This window comes from Panthera leo, chromosome C1, assembly GCF_018350215.1.
Source record: "Panthera leo isolate Ple1 chromosome C1, P.leo_Ple1_pat1.1, whole genome shotgun sequence".
Classification (NCBI taxonomy): Eukaryota; Metazoa; Chordata; class Mammalia; order Carnivora; family Felidae; genus Panthera; species Panthera leo.
Window position 1 is genome coordinate 80,163,291 of NC_056686.1, and position 20,857 is coordinate 80,184,147.

At 43.0% G+C, this 20,857-nt stretch overlaps 1 protein-coding gene across 5 annotated transcripts in view; it reads left to right on the forward strand.

Annotated features, from left to right (window-relative positions):
• SLC44A3 (solute carrier family 44 member 3) overlaps positions 1–20,857 on the forward strand; it is a 108,213-nt gene that overhangs the window by 64,650 nt on the left and 22,706 nt on the right. The window lies entirely within an intron of this gene.

Sequence of the window (20,857 nt, forward strand, 5' to 3'; positions counted from 1 at the left end):
CCAGCATAATGAGTATGTGTCAACTGAGAGCTAATTTTCAATGTCTTCTTCAAGAACTATAATTTTCCTAAAATAGGAAAAGAATTGCCTCTCTGATTTTTATATATTTCACCAGCTTTTCCCTTTTAAGCTATAAATATTCCTTTAAAAATCAGAAAAGTTATATACTGCAATTGTTTGAATTTCAATTTTTTTTCTCGAGTCTTTCAAATTGATGGAAATTTAAATATATGTTATGTTTTTCTGTAGATAATTTAGGAAATTAATAGCCCTTAGATTTACACAAAGCAGTATTTTTCTAAGTCAGCAGACTGTTTTATAATTTAAAAGTCCACAGAAATCTCACTTAGCAAAGTATTCCTTAATACTGCCCCTCTTCCCAATAAATATAACAGCAGAACTAAAGGGACTAATTAATTAGACCATCCATGTTTAATGTCTTATTACAAGTGGTATTGAGAATACCTTTCATTGTTCAGGGGAAAGTGTAGTCTTCTTATAGTAAAGCTCTATTTTTAAGGCTCTTAAGAATCTTAGAGTTCATCTTAGATTGTATTTAATTTTCATTTGGTTTGCTTTCAGCCAGCATGTATAAAACACAGTAAAATATGAAACAGCACCTTTCAGAATGGTGGGTTGTATAGCAAGTGAAACCAAATCCTGTGAATGTCTTGTCATGGATGTAATATTCCAGCCTCCCTCTTCCTAGAACTGTGTGCACATATCCCGACACCGACTTACTCTGCAAAGATTTTGAGATGCGTTATAAAAATATACCAATTGTAATAAAATATATATACATGAAAATCCAGGCTAAGAAACATATAAACCAGAAAGACAAAAGCAATGGGACCATTGATATGCAGATATCTATGTTGTCCACATGGTCCTACAAGGCCTCTCACTGTATATGTAAATTCATGTTCTTTCCCTGTCCCTCCTTCACTCATGGAAGCCTAGGGGCTCCTTGTGGATGCTGTAGGAACCAGCACTTCGGGAGAGGAGGGCAAGGGCTCAGGAGGAAGAAAGGTGGGCTCGGTCCCATACCTGCACTACCTTACCCTGCCTTCCAAACAGAACTTACCTGAGCCAGGAGTGGGATTCCGCTGAAGGTTTCATTTGAGGACAGGGCTCTACTGCTAAGATACATTTGTGAACCACTGTCCTGTATTATGTTTATGTTTATTTCCTCTGCCTTGTTATCCTAAGGGACCTATGTTCTGCATTCTGAAATTTCACCACCTCATATTAACCCGATACCCTTTCCCTTGGGAGTTCAAAATGTTCCCAAGATCATAAGTAGCACCGGTGTTAGCCACACTATAGTTACCATTATGAAGGTGAGGGACCCTGTAACAGATGTACAATGACAGTGATTGTCTGAGTCACGAAAAAGCTCAACTAGCCTTGATCCCGTTCTTGGTGAATCAGTGTTGCAAACAAGGATAGATCCTTCAGATTCTGATCACGGTGCTGGTGCAGTAGGCCTTGGCCTAAACCAGCTGTCAGAACATCGTTCACTTGGGGTGGCTCCTACGGGACCAGGCAGGTCCAGCTAACACAGTCATTGCTGGGAGGCCTGAGATTTAGGAGATGGAGAAAAAGGAGGCAGCATGGAGAAGGAAGAGGAAGAATTGATGTGAATACTGATAGAGAGGGAACCTATCAAACCTCTGGTCTGAATCAACTACCGAGGGGTGCCTGGGTGGCTCACTTGGTTAAGCATCCGACTCTTGATTTTGGCTCAAGTCATGATCTCATGGTTCATGAGACTGAGCCCTGACTCAGGCTCTGCATTGACAGGGCAGAGCCTGCTTGGGATTCTCTCTCTTTGTCTCTCTCTGCCCCTCCTCCACTTTCTCTCTCTCTCTTTCTTTCTTTCTCTGCCTCTCCCCTACTCTCTCACTCTTGAAATAGATAAACTTTTAAAAAAATAAATCAACAACTAGAAAGCAGAGTAAAATAAAGATTTTAAGAATAAAGATAGTTACTGTACAATGGTGGTCAGAGTTGTTGTGATTTCCTTAGGCAGGAGACGAAGGAAAGGGAGGCTAAAGTGAGAAAGAATTTAGATTTGCCTTTTGAAAAATATCCTGGCACTGTCATGAGCTACCAGAATATTTCTCTGGAGAGCTGAGACCTATTTTATTTGCCTTGTTTTGTGCAGTCAGAGCTGGGAAATGCTAAAAGAGAATGAGCCCCATTTGTTTGCATCAGAACCCAGATACTCTTCTTTACTTAACATCAAGGAGCTGGTTGTGTTCCACCACTGCTGCTCAGAAGCCCAATCCATTTTCACCAGCCCCGGGAGGGTGGCAGGTGGTAGTTGCTGCATTTTATAGACACCCAGCCTGTGGCTGGGCGGTAATTCACTTGCACACTGGGAGATGAAACCCCACATCTCATCGTTTCTCATTACTTGTCTCTCTGTGTCGTAAATGCCAAATATGTGCATACCTGAAAAAATGACACGTGTGCGCTTCGCCCGTTTATTTATCCAACAACTTATCTGCTTGTTTGTGGTGTATTCGAACCACTTGAACCCCAGCATCAAGGGGAAGGGGACTGTGGTGAAAGAACCAATATACAGCAAAGCCAGGCCTTCCAGGAGCTGACAAGCTAGTTTGAGGGACGGGGAAACAGTACGAGGCATTTGCATGAGATCTTTACATAACTGTGCGGAGAAGTGCGTGTTGAAGTGTTACAACGGGGACGATGGAAGTTGAGGAAAGGAGAATCTCGGTGGTTAGGAGAGGTGTCACAGAAGACGTCGCGTTTGCCATAGAGCACAGAGCACCCGCTGGAGGTCAGCGGCTAGTAACAGCAGCAAGAGCAGTGGGCTTTTAGCACTCACTCTGCTGCCAGCTGTAAGCTAAGTAATCTTCCTGCATTCATGTCCATTGTTGTTCGTTTTCACCACAGCCCTCTGAGATAGTATCTCCAATGTATAGATAAGGAAACTAAGGCTTGAGAGGGCATATAGCTAGTAGAACTAGGATTGTTGTTCGTTTTCACCACAGCCCTCTGAGATAGTATCTCCAATGTATAGATAAGGAAACTAAGGCTTGAGAGGGCATATAGCTAGTAGAACTAGGATTTAAATCCATATCTATTTTGTCTCTGGGACCCAAGCCCTTAACCACCATGCATTTTTTTTAAGTTTATTTATTTTGAGAAAGAGTGATAGAGCGAACAGGGGAGGGGCAGAGAGAGAGAGAGAGAGGGAGGGAGGGAGAGAGAATGAATCCCAAGCAGGCTCTGCATTGTCAACACAGAGCCCGGCGCGGGGCTCGAACTCATAAACCGTGAGGTCACGACCTGAGCCAAAACCAAGAGTTGGACACTTAACCAACGGAGCCACCCAGGTGCCCCGCCACTGTGGGCTTTTAAACAAGAGGACGGAGTCACAGCTCCTGTCTGTGGTAGATCTCTCCGGTGCCTGTCCAAGCCAGGGTCCAAACCAGTCAGTTTTCTGGCAGTTGAGCAGATCGTTTACAGGGCAGATTTTGGTGGAGGACAAGAAAAATTGAAAAGGGTGAAGGATGAATCATGCAGTTATAGATCCAGAACTTGTCAGGGCCCACCTCCTCCCCTCTGACAAGTCGAGTGTCAAAGTTTCTGAGAGGATGGACTGGCTGTTCTCAGAGATTTCAGCGGAGCAGATCCTGTAGCCTCCCCCTCCCTTCCAGCACTTTCCAGGAGCCTGACTGAGAAGTTCCCCTGTGGGGCTCTGCAAGCTAACCCAATGGCAGACACACCTCTTATTTCTTATGGTGTCCACACACAGTTCCTTATGGAAATGTGTCTCTGAGTGCACATCTCTTGTCCATTGATGACACGAATGTCTATCCCAGCTCTGATGGTAGAATCCCCAGCTCTGATCTAAAACTACCAGTTTGAAACCTACTGGTAGGCCACAAGACTTTTCCTGATGTTTGCAACCAGACCTGAACATTCCAGAATGTTCTGTCTTCAATTCTTGTAGGCAAATGGCAAAATTTCATGGGTTTTCCTTGTCGCATACAACAAAGAGCTATTAACCAATCAGCCAAGTACATAGTGTGTTACTAAAGCTTTACTAAAGTGTGCTATTTATGAACTAAAATTGATGTTTTACTTCGTTTCCTGAGGACGCAAATTGATAATTCTGTCAAGATGTCAGGCTGCCAAAGCTGTGCCTGGCAACGCTGCCAAGCTTGTGAATGTGCTCGCACAGTTGGGCGTCAGCAAAGTGGGGAAAGAACACTTTGCGGTGGGTGTACCGCCAGAGTCACTCCGGGTTGGCTGTCCTGTTCAACTGTAGTTCTTCCTGCCTTAACTAACATTTTACTCTGTGGACTACTTGGCTCTTGTTTAACGTGTGTCTTTTTGTCACGTTGAGCATTGCATTCCTCTTTGATCCTTTGTTCTTCCAGCAGAAGTGGGAAAGGGGGTGCAGGAAGTGAGCTGTGGGCTCTGGGCAAACCATCTGAGGATGACTCTTCCCACTCCGTGTCCTGGAAGGAGCTCCTGGGTAAAGCAACCCCTAGTCAGATGTCGCAGCAACTGCCTTCTGCCTACCTTGTGGCGCTGGGGTGAATCCCTCCACCTTCCTGAGCTTCCATGGAATGAGGGGCTCAGTTTATGTGACCCCAAGGTGTTCATATCGCTTTCTGACCGTGTGGTGGTCACACCGCCCCATCGCAGAGTGGGGAAAATTTGAACCGCATGTTTCTCTGTCAGATTCCAAACAACAGGCTTGGTTTTTTTCACATTGTACTTTTCATCCATGGTGAGGACTTGCCCTGGGATCCCAAAGATCAGTGAGCCACAGTTTATGTGGTCCCGATCTCCAGCCTCAGAGTCTCGTGGAGTACACCGAACACGTCGGGGGCCATGTGGCTGCATCCTCTCCTGGCAGTTCCCCTGGACCACTGCTACGCAGGGATAACAGCAAGTACGCAAAATGACTGGTGACAACATACTGATGTTGTCATACTGACGCCATGAGACGCCAATCACCTCTTTGTCATTCTCACGAGTGGAAAGCACGGTACCGCCCGGCAGCTTTCACGTCCCTCCTTTCCTGCCGTGGGCCATCGTGCAGGTAGCTGGCTGACTGATGGATCTCTGCTGAATCTCCTGTTCGCCTTAATGCAGGCCATAAAGCCACAGCCTACCGTCCCTGGGCATCTGTCTAGATAGGAGAGACTAAGTTGATCAGAAATGCCTGTGGCTTCCTGTCTTCCCGAGTAACAGATATACCAGCCCGAAAAGCCCCAGATAATCCTGTCCAGTCCGGGGCAGAGAAAAACTTGCTGCTGCCCGGAAAACACACGCATCTCTCCCTTCCCTACTTCATAGCCCACCCCCACACCCCACACTGCCTGCCAGTCCCTTTCTTTCAGTGCACATAATGTTGGTCTCTGTCTTCCAAGCCTTTGGCAGGCTTGATTTTGTAATATCTCAAAGCCTTCTCTCCCCACTGCTGACTTTCCCTGCATTAGCTTGGTTTCAATGAGCCTCTTTCTCATAGTCCATCAATAGCAAAGGCACTCGGTGACCCGTCCATGTCAGGTTCTGGTTCATCCCAAGCCAACTGGCAGATCTCCAGTGACTCCTCTCCTCTCTCCCCAGGGCATCATGTACATCTCATGGAAAAAAAAACAGTGATGAATATTGTGCAATTTCTCTAGCTAAATTATGAAAATGATGTAAAGGGTCTTAAAAGGACACAGTGCTTTTGGTAGCGGACATTGCCATAATAGGTAGCATCATCCCAGAGCGTCCAGACAGCCATTCCCTCAGTGACAGCGGTTCTGGATCCTGCCACTCCCCAGCTATTCTGGGGCAGCCAGCTGATGGTGAGGGCCCTCAGAGGTGCCCCCAAGTGTGCGTGTTTTAGGAAGAAGCTAACATGTGTGTCAATATGATCGTTTACATTAAAGCCCATTTATAGACCATGGTAATCCTCACAGCCCAGCTGTTTGGTGGCAAATGCTGCTACCCTGGCTTTAGATAGAAAGGAATCGAGACACCTATTTGTCAGGGGCCCCAGACTGTCTGGGGGAAAACGAACTGTATCCTCACGTTGCCTGGTGCATGGCTCTGAACCCGCTGTGCTTAGGGCCATGGCTGTATGTGCCTTCCTTGGGAACAGCCTCTCTGGAGCCCAGCTCCCACCTGCTGTGGGTGTGACAAGAGTCACGGCTCAGGAGGGTGAGGCCCCAAAGCCCTCTTCCCCAAGTGGGCCGTAGCAGCTTCTCCTGTTTTGGAGGTAAGGCCCAGTGAACAGCTGCCATCTTAGGTTGGACTCTGAAGTCCTTCCTGACTTGAAATTCTTCTGTCTTCTCAGAGAGGCAATTAATATTTGTTGAGTGAATGCATCACCATGGGGTAGGGAGGGTAGGCTGTGCATGCAGCCCTCAGCTAATCAGAAAACCCTCCAGAGAGGCAGCTGTTAGGCATTATTACTTTGGCTCTCCATGGGGTGTAACTCCTGGAGACAAGAATACCTCCACTTACTGGGCACTTGCATTGTGCCAAGCACTGTGCTAACTACATGTATTAACCATCTCCATCTCACAAATAATCCTGTGAGGAAGGTATGATTATCCTTTTTTGTTTGTTTTTGTTTTAAATAGATGATGCAGTCAGGTTCGTACAAGTTAAGCAGCAGCCTGCTCTAGGATAGGAAGAAAGTAACAGAGCTGAGTGTTGAAGTTTTGGAGACCTATTAAATCCTTGTCCAAGTTCTGAACAACTGAGAGACACAAGAGTTAAGCAGGTGAGGATTAAAAATATCACCTTGAGAGGCGCCTGGCTGGCTCAGTTGGTGGAGAGTGTGACTCTTGATCTCAGGGTTGTGAGTTTGAGCCCCTTGTTGGGTATAGAGATTTCTTAAAAAAAAAAAAAAAAAAAAAAAAGTCTTTTAAAAAATGCCTTAAAACATTAAAAAAAAAATCACCATGAGTACCTAAGAAGTGTGTCAGAAAATGTATTGTAGGAACAGTTTATTAATGTCTCATTCCTGAAACAGACCAACTCACCCTCTCCCAGGCCCAGCCAATGATGTAGACCTGCCTCTGGGTTCTCCTCTGTAAGCTTACCGCTGAGGAGCTAAGAAGGTGCTCTCTCAGTGACAGGTGGATCCCAAAGAGAAGGACAAAGGGCTGAGCCAGCCTGAGGTCTCCTCCTACCCCTCAAAATTGTCTTAAGTCAGCCTCCCCTTCAGGGAGCACATGAGAGGTAATATCCTAAAGGAGGTCTCTGGCCATGGAAACACAAATACAAGGTTACCCCACACCAGGATTCAAACCCAGGTCTCCCTCAGTCCATTAGGGCATTTCTTCCACAGGGTAGGAATCCAGACCCTAGAATTCTGGAGATCATGGCACACCCTCACCTCATGATAGCAGAGTCTGGGGTCCAGTGGGCTTCAGAGCCTCAACCGGGGCCATCGCTTTTTATCCTCTTCTCTGCCTCGTATCATTTTCTCTCTCTGCCTCACAAACATCATTGACACACTGGGGACAGACAGGTATGCCACATTACACAATGTGAGCTGCCCTAGCTTACCTTTTAAGCAGAACCATATGTAAATCTCCTCCATTCCTTGGGCACCATGGAAGTCAGTCTCATGCTCCTGAGCAAAACGGTGGGGAACATTTGGATCCTGAAATGGGTGGGATCTCCCTTCTTATTAATGGTTCCAAGCTCTCAGATTCCTTCTCCAAGCCTCTTCTCTTCTCACACTTTAGTCCCTTTTTCTGGAAGACATTTATCCATATCTGATGAGAGCTCCTTCTTCCTCCCCCCCTTTTCCTCCTCCCTGGGTCTGGACCATATACCCATTTCCCAGCAGTTTGATAAAGTAGAAAGAAGGCAGGCAGGTCTGGGCTCTTCCACTTATTGTGTGACATTGGACAGGTTGTTTAACTTTTCAGCCTCAGTTTTCCTACACATAAAGCAAAATTCTTAAAGAATTTTTTAAATTTTATTTTAGAGAGATCTAGGGGGTAGAGGGGCAGAGGGAGGGAGGGAGGGAGGGAGGGAGAGAGAGAGAGAGAGAGAGAGAGAGAGAGAGAGAGAGAGAGAATCCTAAGCAGACTCAACGCTCAGCGCAGAGCCTGACATGAGGCTTGATCCCACAACCCTGGGATCATGATCTGAGCCAAAACCAAGAGTCAGACACTCAACCAACTCAGCCACCCAGGCTCCCAAGCAAAATTCTTAAACCTATCTCATAGGCAGTGAGAAGGTCAGCCCAGCGAATACATATAAATATGATAGCATGGTGTCTGGCTCAGTACATGCTCCATAAGTGTTAGTTTCTTTTGTGAGGGGAAGGGGGGGATTTGCTTACTTTAGTTGATTTATTCACTCATCAAATACTGGGAGTCTTCCATGTGCCAAATTGGGTAGAACAATGCCTATCTCCCAGGATTATATATAAATAAATAATGTTTGCAGCGCTCTTAGTTTTGTGCTTGACGTGTAGAGGCAGGTATTGACTAAATGGAAGTCACTATCATGGTTATCAGCCCACTAAGTGAAGAGCTCTGCTTCTGTCCTGTGCATTTAGAGTGGAGCTACTGGGGTTATTCATGAAGCCTGCTCAGAAGTGTATCAGCATCCATAGAGAATTGTCAAAATACACCTTTCTCTTCCCCACCCACCCTCAGCCATAACCACTGCACTAATGACTTGCTGGAGGCAGTCGAACTAGGAGTGGTGCTGCCAGTCCCCACGGTCCAGAATAATGCCCAGGTTTCCCTCTCACGAAGGGTGACAGTGATGGAAATCAACATTCACATCCAAACCCGTGATCAGACCACCAGAAAGGACTGTAGCCTGAAGTTAAGGACACATGCCCTGCACAGCAATGCACTTGGCCCCTCTTTTCCTTACCTAGAACTCATTTTCTGGCTCTTCACACCCATTTTCAGCAGTCCAGAGCCACTGTGTCACTTCCTACCAAGGGCAGCTGGGACTTTTTCCAACAACACTGGTTCAAAGGGCATCGGACCCAAGGAATTACCATGTGCTTCACTGTAAGTCTCTTTTCACAAGTCAGAGCAACCATGAAGCAACCCCTTAATGTCCTTCGTACCTTCTCATCATGGCATGCTCTAACCACACTCAGGAAATATGCTGAGGGAGATGGCCCGTGTTTTTAACTTTGGTTTATGAAAATTACCTTTGAAGTTAGCAAAATGCAGTTTCCTCATAAGTAAGCAGGTGACACATGAAAATACTGCTCTGAACAGCACCTGATATGGGGCTGTGGCAGCTGCAGACAGACTATGTTCTTCTCATCCGCAAGCTTGTGTCTGCTGCGGGTGCCACGCTTGCTGGGCCACCGAGGCTGGGCCTGCCGTCATCTGTGATTCAGGGCCAGGAGTGGGGCTGAGTTGGGGAAGGCAGTTCAGAACGGAAGATGGAACTTAGTTCTCAGCATTACCCTAAGTGCTTAAGAAATGTAAACGTTATTTAACCCATCCTGTAGGTGACGGGGATTAAGGAGCACATTTGTTGTGATGAGCACCGGCTGTTCTAAGGAAGTGTAGAATCACTATATTGTACACCTGAAACTAATATTACATTGTATATTAACTGGGATTTAAATAAAATTTTTTAAAAATGTAAGATGATAGATTAAGTTTCAACATTTCCCAAATTCATTTAGCATGGGAAATGAAATTAATCCATGAAGTAGCTCCTACCCCAAGTCTAATCTTCGCCATGATGGAAAGCAGGTTTCTTCATGTCATTTCTCTCTGAGACTGCTTCTGGAACAGCTATTGTCAAAAGGCTCAGACCGCCCACCTCGGAACTTGTGCCTTCCCCTCCATACCCTTCTAAGCAAGACCGTGACTGTGAGGACGTTCCTCTCCTGTCATCCCCCAGTCTTCTTTGTCCTAGACACTGAGACTAGTTTGGGAGGAAGGAGCGATTGGTGGCCAGGGACTAAAGGATGTATTTGTAGACGACAACCTGAAAGATGCACATCATAGTGGTTGAGGAAATAAAGGCCCCTTCGATGCCCCAGTCGCTGATTCATGTTCTGCTGCAGGCTGGAATCTGACAGTGCTTTGGGCCCCCCGACTTCCGTGTGTCATCCTTGCCTGACTTCATATGGGTGTGAATCTCAATCACAAAGTCAGGTGTGTAGAAAATACTGTATCGTGTCTCTTAACCTAATTTCTGACTTGAGCTCCATTACACTGGACTGGAAGTAAATTTCAGCTGTTACTCTTGGGCTATCCCCCCATGGGCTTTTAGGAGATTTCAGGTATCCCCAAGTATTAGTACACATGGGTTACCCTTAGACATCCACCTTTCCTCTTCATGGCATCCCATCTTTAGGCTTTGTTTTGGGGAGCAGGAATCTTTTGCAAGTCTCCTCATGGTCCTGTCTGCCTGGATGCGTAGTGGTCAGATAACCAACCTTCCTGCTTTGTGTGAGACGGTTCAGGTTTTAGCCCTGAAAGCCCGTGTCTCTGGAAGCCCTTCGCTCCTGGCAAACCCAGACCCTAGGAGTGAGCACTTCCTGTTAGAGTCTTGCCTCTTCTTCATGCTCTGCTGAGAAAAAGGAGACCTAGTGTACCGGGTCAGGACCCACAGATCTCTTTTCCCTCTTTCCTTCAGCCCAGGGGAGTCTCATCTTCTAATCTAGGGGTGGAAGAAGACCTACACGCTCACCTATGGCTCCGAGACGTTTAGTTCATATCGAGAATCCCCTTCCTTCACCTTCTCCACTGGTAGGTAAGAGCTAAAGAGCTTAAAATTTTGGAAAGCAAAAGCTAGTAAGAGTTGCCAACTGGGTGTCCTCATGCCCCCAGCCCTCAATTGCCCCCTAATCTCACGTAAGGGAATGAGTGCACAGCCTGAGTCCTCCTGGAGTGGGGGGCGTGGAGAAGAGGAAAAGGAGAAAGTACACAGGGAAAAGAAACAGGCCAAGAGAGCAGAGGAAGAGGAAGCCGCCACACCTGTATTTGCGGTCGCTGGACACTCCTTCCATTTACAGTGTCGTCTCTATAGATGGTTGAGGAGCAAGGTCTGAAACTAGAAGGGGAAACAAGGGATCTGGGTTCAGTTTGCTTCCTTATCTAGGTGGGGCTAGACGGTTCCTAAAAGTTTTGGCAGGTGGATCCAGGCTTTGACAGTTCGTCGAGTGGGTTCCTCTTCACCCTCCTTTTGCCTTTTACAGAAAGCCTCAGTTGGCGTCGGGTTGGGGCGGGGCAGCGAGGAGCATTTGCTATACTTGCATTCATCCGGGCAGTGAGACAGCTGAGGCCAAATGCCTTCATCAGGACGCATCTCAGTGGGGGCAGGGAAAGGCACTCGGGGTCTGTCTGCTGTGCCTGTGTCTTGCCTCCATCAAGGTGGCAACAAAGAAGCTTGGTGAGGTCCCAAGAACACGAGGCTGCTGACCTGGCTCAGTGCCCTGCCGCTAGCCCCGACCTTGTCTGTGGATGGAAGGGTGATTGAATACGAGGGTCTGAACTTTCTCAGTACCAGCCCTGGCTTCATGCCGCCCTCACACAGCTTTAGTGTCTGCTAAGACTAGCAGGGAGGCAATAAAGAAAGCAGAAATTCCGGCTCAAAAGAGCTACCCTTTCTCGTTAGAGCTGCACTAACCAACACCTCAGGCGGACTTCCAGGGAAACTGCTTTCTGAGAAGTGGCCATGGACAGAGGATGCTAATGTGGAAGGGCTGATAGTCTTTCGAAGCTTCAGAAGGAAAAGATCTGTAATTACAGTCAGTGTCTTTAAGCAAATGCATTTTTCTTAAGAGTTTTTGTGCTGCAAGCTGGGCTGAGCTATGGTACAAACCAGTAATCATTCTCTGCAAGCAGTGACCTTTCCATTGAGCACCAGGCTCTCTGTCACCAGGCCTTTCCATGCAGGTCAGTCTTTGCCTTAGCAGCCCCAAGCCCACCAAAAACATGTTCGTGAAGGGACAGACACTTGCCTTAAAATTATCTGCCCAAACCGTGCAGTATATGAAAACATGTAAACATTCCCATTTCTGCACTCTATCTCCTCTTGGTGTTTCCACGGTCCTGCGCTTCAGATCAGAGATGCGTGACATTCTTTTATGGTTCTAGAGAACCAGTCTTCTAAAGTCTATAGATAATAGCCATTTATTGAGTTTTTACGGTATGCCAGGAGCCATGGTAGACAGTCTACATGCAGTCTGAATTTATCCTCTCGGGGATGCTCCGTATCAGGTGGTGTTACCCTCTTTGTACAAACGAGAAAGCTGAGGCCTACCCAGAGGTTGAAGAGCTTATCTAGGGTGATGGCACTACGATGTGGTGATCCGTAGGACTGCAGTTCTGTACCTTAGTGGCTTCATGGTGCTGCCTGGAGTTGCTTGTCAAGGAGAAGGGTAAAGGGGAGAGGAAACCAGTGGTCTCCACTAAAAGGGACAGCCCATCTATTTAATCTCTATCTACTAAAGCCTGAAGTCAAAAAAACAGAACGAGCATTTCCCATTTCATGGATCCACAAGTTGCATCTTGCCTTATGGAAGATCAAGCCTCCCTTCTGCCTTAGTCATTCCCTCCACTGAATATGCACGGGTCAAAGGAGATAAATGGACAGGAGAGCCCTTTGTGATGGTCAAGGGCATATTGGACCAAGGCAGCACTTCCTTCAAAGCTCTGTATCCTGGACACGCCTCATCAATTTTAATGAAATTGTTGTTCTGGTGGGTTTGCTTTGCAGAGTGCCAATGACAGGTCAGGTTCAGCAAGATGCGGGTGACTGATTTGGCTTTTTCTGGATTTGTGGGAAGAAGGGGCATTGCCTGTGAAGACCTAATCCATGTTTGTCACCTATATCTGGTCACTTGACCTGTTGAGATTTCCATTTCCTCATCAGTAAAATAAGAGGATGATCCTGGGTGATGTCTGGGGTGCCTTTTAATCCTAACATTCTACCGAAAGAACAAAGGTAACAAACATCTGAGTTTGGGTTTTGTGTGAGGAAATATTATTTAGAAAACATTCTTGGGTTGCCAAAAGCAAACCTTTATCATTCAACAAACGTTAGCTTCACAGAGAGAGTTGGGTCTCTGGAAGAGCATCTGGGCAGAAGGAACAGCATTAGAGGGATCGGGAGGGGCCCTGCAGACACTGTAAAGAATAACAATGAAACTCACTAAAATCAGGAGGTGGGACAAAGTGTGCGGGGGACTCTCATCTTCCTTTTTTTTTTTTTTCTTTCTTTTTTTTTTTTTTAGAAATTACTCTCTAGGGAGTCAGAATCTCCTTAAGCCTCTATCTTTATTCTTTTTTTTTTTAAATTATTGAAGTCTGGTTGACACATGGTGTTATGTTAGTTTCAGGTGTACCCCATAGTGATTGCACAGCTCTGTGGTATCCTGTGCTCCCACAAGTGCAATTACTATCTGACACCACACGCCCTATTAAAGTACCATCGGGGCGCCTGGGTGGCTCAGTCGGTTGAGCGTCCGACTTCAGCTCAGGTCATGATCTCGCGGTCCATGAGTTCGAGCCCCACTTCCGGCTCTGGGCTGACGGCTCAGAGCCTGGAGCCTGCTTCCAATTCTGTGTCTCCCTCTCTCTCTGCCCCTCCCCCGTTCATACTCTGTCTCTCTCTGTCTCAAAAATAAATAAATGTTAAAAAAAATAATAATAATAAATAAATAAATAAATAAATAAATAAATAAATAAATAAATATAAAGTACCATTGAGTCTATTCCCTATGCTGTGCCTTTCATCCCCATGACTTACTCATTCCCTGACTGAAGTCTGTGTCTCCCACTCCCCCTCACCCATTTTGCCCCCCTCCCCCTCTGGCACCCATCAGTTCTCTGTATTTTCGGTCTGTTTCTGCTCTTTGTTTTGTTCTTTAGATTCCATATATAAGTGAAATCATATGCATTTCTTTGTTTGACTTATTTCACTCAGCATAATACCCTCTAGGTCCATCCATGTCACAAATGGAAAAGATTGCATTATTTTTTTTTATAACTGAGTAACATTTCATGATGTATATATGCTACACCTCCTTTACCCATTTATCTGTTGATGAACACTTGGATTGCTTCCGTGTCTTGGCTATTATAAATAATGCTGCAGTAAACATAGGGGCACATCGATCTCTCCAAATTAGTGTTTTCGTCTTCTTTAGGTGAATATGTAATAGTGGAATAACTGGATAATGTGATATTTCTGTTTTTAATTTTTTGAGAAACCTCCATACTGTTTTCCACAGTGGCTGCACCAATTTATGTTCCTTCCCACCACCAGTACATAAGGGTTCTTTTTTCTTCACATCCTTGCCAATACTTATTTCTTGTCTTTTTGATTCCAGCCATTCTGACAGGGGTGAGGTGATACCTCATTGTGGTTTTGATTTGTATTTCCCTGATGATGAGTACTGTTGAGCATCTTTTCACATGTCTGTTGGCCATCTGGATGTCTTTGGGAAAATGTGTATTCAGGTCCTCTGCCCATTTTTTAATTGACTGATTTGGTTTTTTGTGTGTGTTGACTTAGTATAAGTTCTTTATATATTTTGAATACTATCCCCCTACTAGATATAGCATTTGCAAATATCTTCTCCCATTCAGTAGGTTTCCTTTTGTTGTTGATAGTTTCCTTTGCTGTGCAAAAGCTTTTTATTTTTCGTGTAGTCTCAATAGATTATGTTTGCTTTTTGTTTCCCTTACCTTCAGAGACATGTCTAGAAACATGTTGCCGAGGCCAATGTCAAAGAGATTACTGCCTCTTTCTGCTAGGAGTTTTATGGTTTCAGGTCTCACATTTAGGTCTTTAATCCATTTTGAGTTTAGCTTTGTGTGTAAGAAAATGCTACAGTTTCAGTCTTTTGCACAGAACTCTCTAGTTTTCCCAGCGCCATTTATTGAAGAGTCTGTCTTTTCCCAGTTAAATATTGTTGCCTCCTTTGTTGTAGATGAATTGACCATATAAGTGTGGGTTATTTCTGGGCTCTCTGTTCTGTCCATGTGTCTATTTTGTGCCAGTACCATACTGATTTTATTATTATAGCTTTGTAGTGTATATTGAAATCTAGAATTGTGATACCTCCAGCTTTGTTCTTTCTCAAGATTGCTTTGGCTATTTGGGGTCTCTTGTGGTTCCATGGACATTTTAGTATTATATGTTCTAGTTCTGTGAAAAATATTATTGGTATTTTAATAGGGATTGTATTGAATTTGTAGATTGCTTTGGGCATTATGGACATTTTAACAATATTGATTCTTCCATTTCATGGTTGTGGTATGTCTTTCCATTTGTTTCTGTGTCTATAGTTTTTTTCATCAGTGTTTTATAATTTTCTAAAATCAGGTCTTTCACTTCCTCAGCTAAGTTTATTCTTAGATATTTTATTTATTTTGGTACAAGTGTAAATGGAATTGTTTTCTTAATTTCTCTGTCTGCTACTTTGTTATTAGTATATAGAAATGAAACAGATTTCTATATACTAATTTTGTATCCTGAAACTTTACTGAATTTATTTATTCTACTAGTTTTTTGGTGGAGTCTTAAAAGCTTTCTGTGTACAGTATTATGTCATCTGCAAATAGTGACAGTTTACTTCTTCCTTACTAATTTGGATGCCTTTTCTTTTTCTTGTCTGTTTGCTGTCGCTAGGACTTACTTCCAGTCCTTTGTGGTTTTTTCCCCAGTACTTTATTGAAAGAAGTGGTAAGAGTGGACATCCCTGTCTTGTTCCTGATTTTAGAGGGGAAGCTGTCAGTTTTTCACCATCAAGTATGCTACTAGCTGTGGGTTTTCATATATGGCTTTTATTAGGTTGAGGTATATTCCCTCTAAACCCATTTTCTTTGTTGTTGGTGTTGTTGTTGTTTTAAATTTTTTAAAATTTTTTAATATGAAATTTATTGTCAAATTGGTTTCCATACAACACCCAGAGCTCATCTCAACAGGTGCCCTCCTCAATGCCCATCACCCACTTTCCCCTCCTTTCCACCCCCCCATCAACCCTCAGTCTATTCTCAGTTTTTAAGAGTCTCTTATGGTCTAAACCCATTTTAGATGAGAGTTTTTATCATGAACAAATGTTGAATTTTGTCGAATACTTTTTCTGCATCTATTGAGATGATCATATTTTTTTTTACCTTGATGTTGTTAATGTAGCATATGATATTGATTGATTTGTGGATATTTGAACCATCCTTATAACCCTGGAATAAACCCCACTTGGTTGTGATAAATGATCCTTTTAAGTATTGTTGAATGCAGTTTGCTATTATTTTGTTGATCATTTTTTGTTCAACGGGGATCTTGGCCTGTGGTTTTCTTTTTGTGTGTGGTGTCTTTGTCTGGTTTTGGTATCAGGGTAATGCTGGCCTCATAGGACTTATTTGAGAGCTTTCCTTCCTCTTATTTTTTGGAACACTTTGAGAAGAATTGGTATTAACTCATCTTTAAATGTTTGGTGAAATTCACCTGTGATTCCATCTGGTCCTGGATTTTTGTTTGTTGGTGGTTTTTGATTAGCAATTCAATTGTGTTACTATTAATTGATCTTTTCAGATCTTCTGGTTTTTTCCTGGTTCACTTTTGGAAGATTGCATGTTTCTAGGAATTTATCCATTTCTTCTAGGTTGTCTAATTTGTTGGTTTGTAATTTTTCATGGTAGTCTCTTAAAATCCTTTGTATTTCTGTGGCATCAGCTCTTTTATTTCTGATTTTATCTATTTGGGTCATCTTTTTTTCATGATGTAAAAGTTTATCAATTTTGTTTATCTTTTCAAAGAACCAGCTCTTGGTTGCATTGGTCTTTTCTATTTTTTTAAATCTCTATTTTATTTGATAAGATGTTTATTATTTCCTTCCTTCTGCTAACTTTGGGTTTTGTTCTTTTTCTAGTCCCTTTAGAACTAGAACCTGTAAGGTTTGGTTGGGGTTTTTTTGAGATTTTTCTTGTTTCTTGAGGTCGGCCTATACCACTATGAACTTCCCTGTTAGAACTGTTACTGATGTATCCCAGAGATTTTGGACTGTTGTGTTTTCATTTTTATTTGTCTTTACATATTTTTAATGTTTTGGGGTAGGGTTTTTTGTTTGTTTTGTTTTTTGTTTTTGTTTTATTTTGTTTTTTTTGAGAGAAAGAGACAGAACACAAGCTGCGGAGGGGCAGAGAGAGAGGGAGACAGAATCTGAAGCAGGCTCCAGGCTCTGAGGTGTTAGCACAGAAACTGACACGGGGCTCGAACTCCCAAACTGCTAGATTATAGCCTGAGCCGAAGTTGGACACTTCACCAACTGAGCCACCCAGGCACTCTGTCTTAATATATTTTTAAATTTCCTCTTTGACTTCTTCATTGACTCATTGGTTGTTTAATAGCATGTTGTTTAGCCTCCATGTGTTTGTGTTTTTTCCAGTTTTTTCTTGTAATTGATTTCTAATTTCATACTGTTGTGGTCCAAAAAGATGCATGATATGATTTCAGTCTTTTTAAATCTGTTGAGATTGGTTTGGTGGCCTAACGTGTGATCTGTCCTGGAGAATGTTCCACGTATACTTGAAAAGAATATTCTGTTGGTTTTGGATGGAATGTTCTGTATATATCTCTTAAGTCCATCTGGTTTACTGTGTCAATCACACTGTTTCCTTAATGATTTTCTGCCTGAATATCTATCCACTGATGTAAGTGGGATGTTAAAGTCACTACTATTATCATATTACTGTCAGTTTCTCCCTTTATGTCTATTAATATCTGCTTTATATATCTAGGTGCTCCGACATTGAATACATAGATAGTCATGATTGTTAAATCCTCCTGTTGGATTGATCCCTTTATCATCATGTAATGCCCTTTTTCATTTCTTGTTACAGCCCGTGTTTTAAAGTCTATTTTGTCTGATACAAGTATTGCTATCCTAGTTTTTTTTTTTTTTTCCTCTTCCATTTGCATGGCAGATCTTTTCCTATCCTTTCACTTTGAGTCTGTATATGTCTAGGTCTGAAATGAGTCTCTTGTAGGCAGTATATAGATAAATCTTAGTTTTTAATCCATTGTGCCACCCTATGACTTTTGATTGGAACATTTAGACCACTTACATTTAAACTTATTATTGACTTGTTGCCATTTTGTTGTTTTTGTAGTTCTTCTCTGTTTCTTTTTCTCTGACTCTCGTTATGATTGATCACTTTCAGTAGTGTTACGTGTGGTTTTCTTTCTCTTTATTTTGTGTGTATCTATTATAGGGTTTGTAGTTACCATGAAGTTCATATATAACATCCTAAGTATAAAGCAGTCTATACTAAGTTGATGGACACTTAAGTTCAAACACATTCTAAAAGAACTTTTTTTTTTACTCCTCCCCTATATTTTATGTATATGTTGTCCTATTTTACATCTTTTTGTTCTGCGAGTCCTCTTACTAATTTCTTTAGGTATAATTGATTTTACTACTTTTGTCTTATAACTTTCATGTTAGCTTTATAAATGATTGCTCTACTCCATTTACTATATGTTTGCTTTTTTAAAAAGTGTTCGAGAGAGAAAAAACTGAGTGGGGGAAGGGCAGAGAGAGAAAGGGAGAGAGAATCCCAAGCAGGCTCCATACTCAGGGTAGAGCCAGACATGGGGCTTGATCTCACAATTGTAAGATCATGGGGGCGCCTGGGTGGCTCAGTCGGTTGAGCTTCCGACTTTGGCTCAGGTCATGATCTCACGGCCTGTGAGTTCAAGCCCCGCGTCAGGCTCTGTGCTGACAGCTAAGAGCCTGGAGCCTGTTTCAGATTCTGTGTCTCCCTCTCTCTCTGACCTTCCCCCGTTCATGCTTTGTCTCTCTGTGTCTCAAAAATAAACAAACATTAAAAAAAATAAAAACAAAAAAACAAAAACCAATTGTAAGATCATGACCTGAGCTGAAACAAGAGTCAGACACTTAACCGACTCAGCCATCCAGATGCCCCTGTTTGTTTTTACCAGTGAAACTTTTTCCTTTTGTAACTGTCTTACTTCTAGCTATGGCCTTATTGTTCTCCACTTAAAGGAGTTCCTTCAGTGTTTCTTGTAAGGCCAGTTGTGTGGTGATTAACTCATTTAACTTTTCTTTGTCTGGAAAACTCTCTATTTCTCCTTCACTTTTGAATGATAACCTTGCTGAGTAGAGTATTCTTGGTTGTACGTTTTTTTTCCTTCCAGCTCTTTGAATATATCATGCCACTCCCTTCTAGCATGCATAGTTTTTGCTAAACATCAATGGATAGTCTTATGGGTTTCTCTTGTGTGTTACTAATTGCTTCTCTATTGCTGTTTTTAAAATTCGCTCTTTATCCTTAACTTTTGACAATTATGTGTCATGGTGTGGATCTCCCTGGGTTCCTCTTGTTTGGAACTCTCTGTGCTTCCTGGATGTTTTTTTTCTACCCCAGGTTAGGGAAGTAGTCAGCCATTATATCTTCAAATGAGTTTTCTGCCCCTTTCTATCTCTCGTCTCCTTCTGGGACCCCTATAATGTTTATTTACTTGAAGTTGTCCAAGAGATCCCTTAGTCTGTCCTCATTTTTTTTTTTTTAATTTTTTTTTAACATTTATTTATTTTTGAGACAGCGAGAGACAAAGCATGAACGGGGGAGGGTCAGAGAGAGGGAGACACAGAATCTGAAACAGGCTCCAGGCTCTGAGCCATCAGCACAGAGCCCGACGCGGGGCTCGAACTCACGGACCGTGAGATCGTGACCTGAGCCGAAGTCGGCCGCTTAACCGACTGAGCCACCCAGGCGCCCTTGTCCTCATTTTTAATATTCTTTTTCCTTTTTGCTATTCAGGTTGGATGCCTCCCACTCTAATCTGTCTTCCAGATCACTGACCATTCTTCCATATCTTCTAATCTACTGTTGATACCCTCTAGTGTGTTTTTTACTTCAGTTATCATATTTTTCAACTCTGATTGGTTCTTTTTTATGTTTTCCATCTTTTTGTTGAAGTTTTTACTGAGTTCTTCCACTCTTCTCTCCAGTCTGGTGAGCATCTTTATGACCATTACTTTGAACTCTTTATCAGGTAGATTGATTATCTCCATTTTATTTAGTTCTTTTTCTGAGTTGTTTTTTTTTTTTCCTTTCATTTGGAGCATGTTCGTCTGTCTCCTCAGTTTGCTTGACTTTCTATTTGTGTTTCTATGAATTAGGCAGAACAGCTACTTCTCCTAAACTTGGAAGAATGGTCTTGTGTATGGTGATCCCCTGGGGTGAAAGAGCACCCATCTTTCACCACCAGTGTTGCCTAAACTTAAGATACGGTGTTAAATAAACAAATAAAACCAGTAAGTGATCTTTTAACATTTTTAATGCTGAGTTTAGAAAGATTCTTTTAGAAACCTAAGGCTAATTTATGAAGATACATTTGCCTAAAATTCAAATATTCCTTTACTTCCAGTTTAGTTTCATTTTCTTCTGGTGAAGTGAAATTAACATTAGTATTTTTATTTAAAATAACATAGGGAAGGGTGTCTGATTGGCTCAGTCAGTGGAGCATGTGACTCTTGATCTCAGGGTTGTGAGTTTGAGCCCCATGTTGAGCATGGAGATTACTTAAAAATAAAATCTTTAGGGGTGCCTGGGTGGCTCAGTCAGTTAAGCATCTGATTTCAGCTCAGGTCATGATCTCACAGTTTGTGGGTTCAAACCCTGCATCAGGTTCTGTGCTGACAGAACAGAGCCTGGAGCTTGCTTTGGATTCTTTGTCTCCTTCTTTGTCTTCCCCTCCGCTGCTTGTTTGCTCTCTCTCTCGCTCTCTTGCTGTCTCTTTGTCTTTCTCGCTCTCTCAAATAAACATTAAAAAAATTAAAATCTTTAAAAATAAATAAACAAATAGAAATAAAATAACACATAGA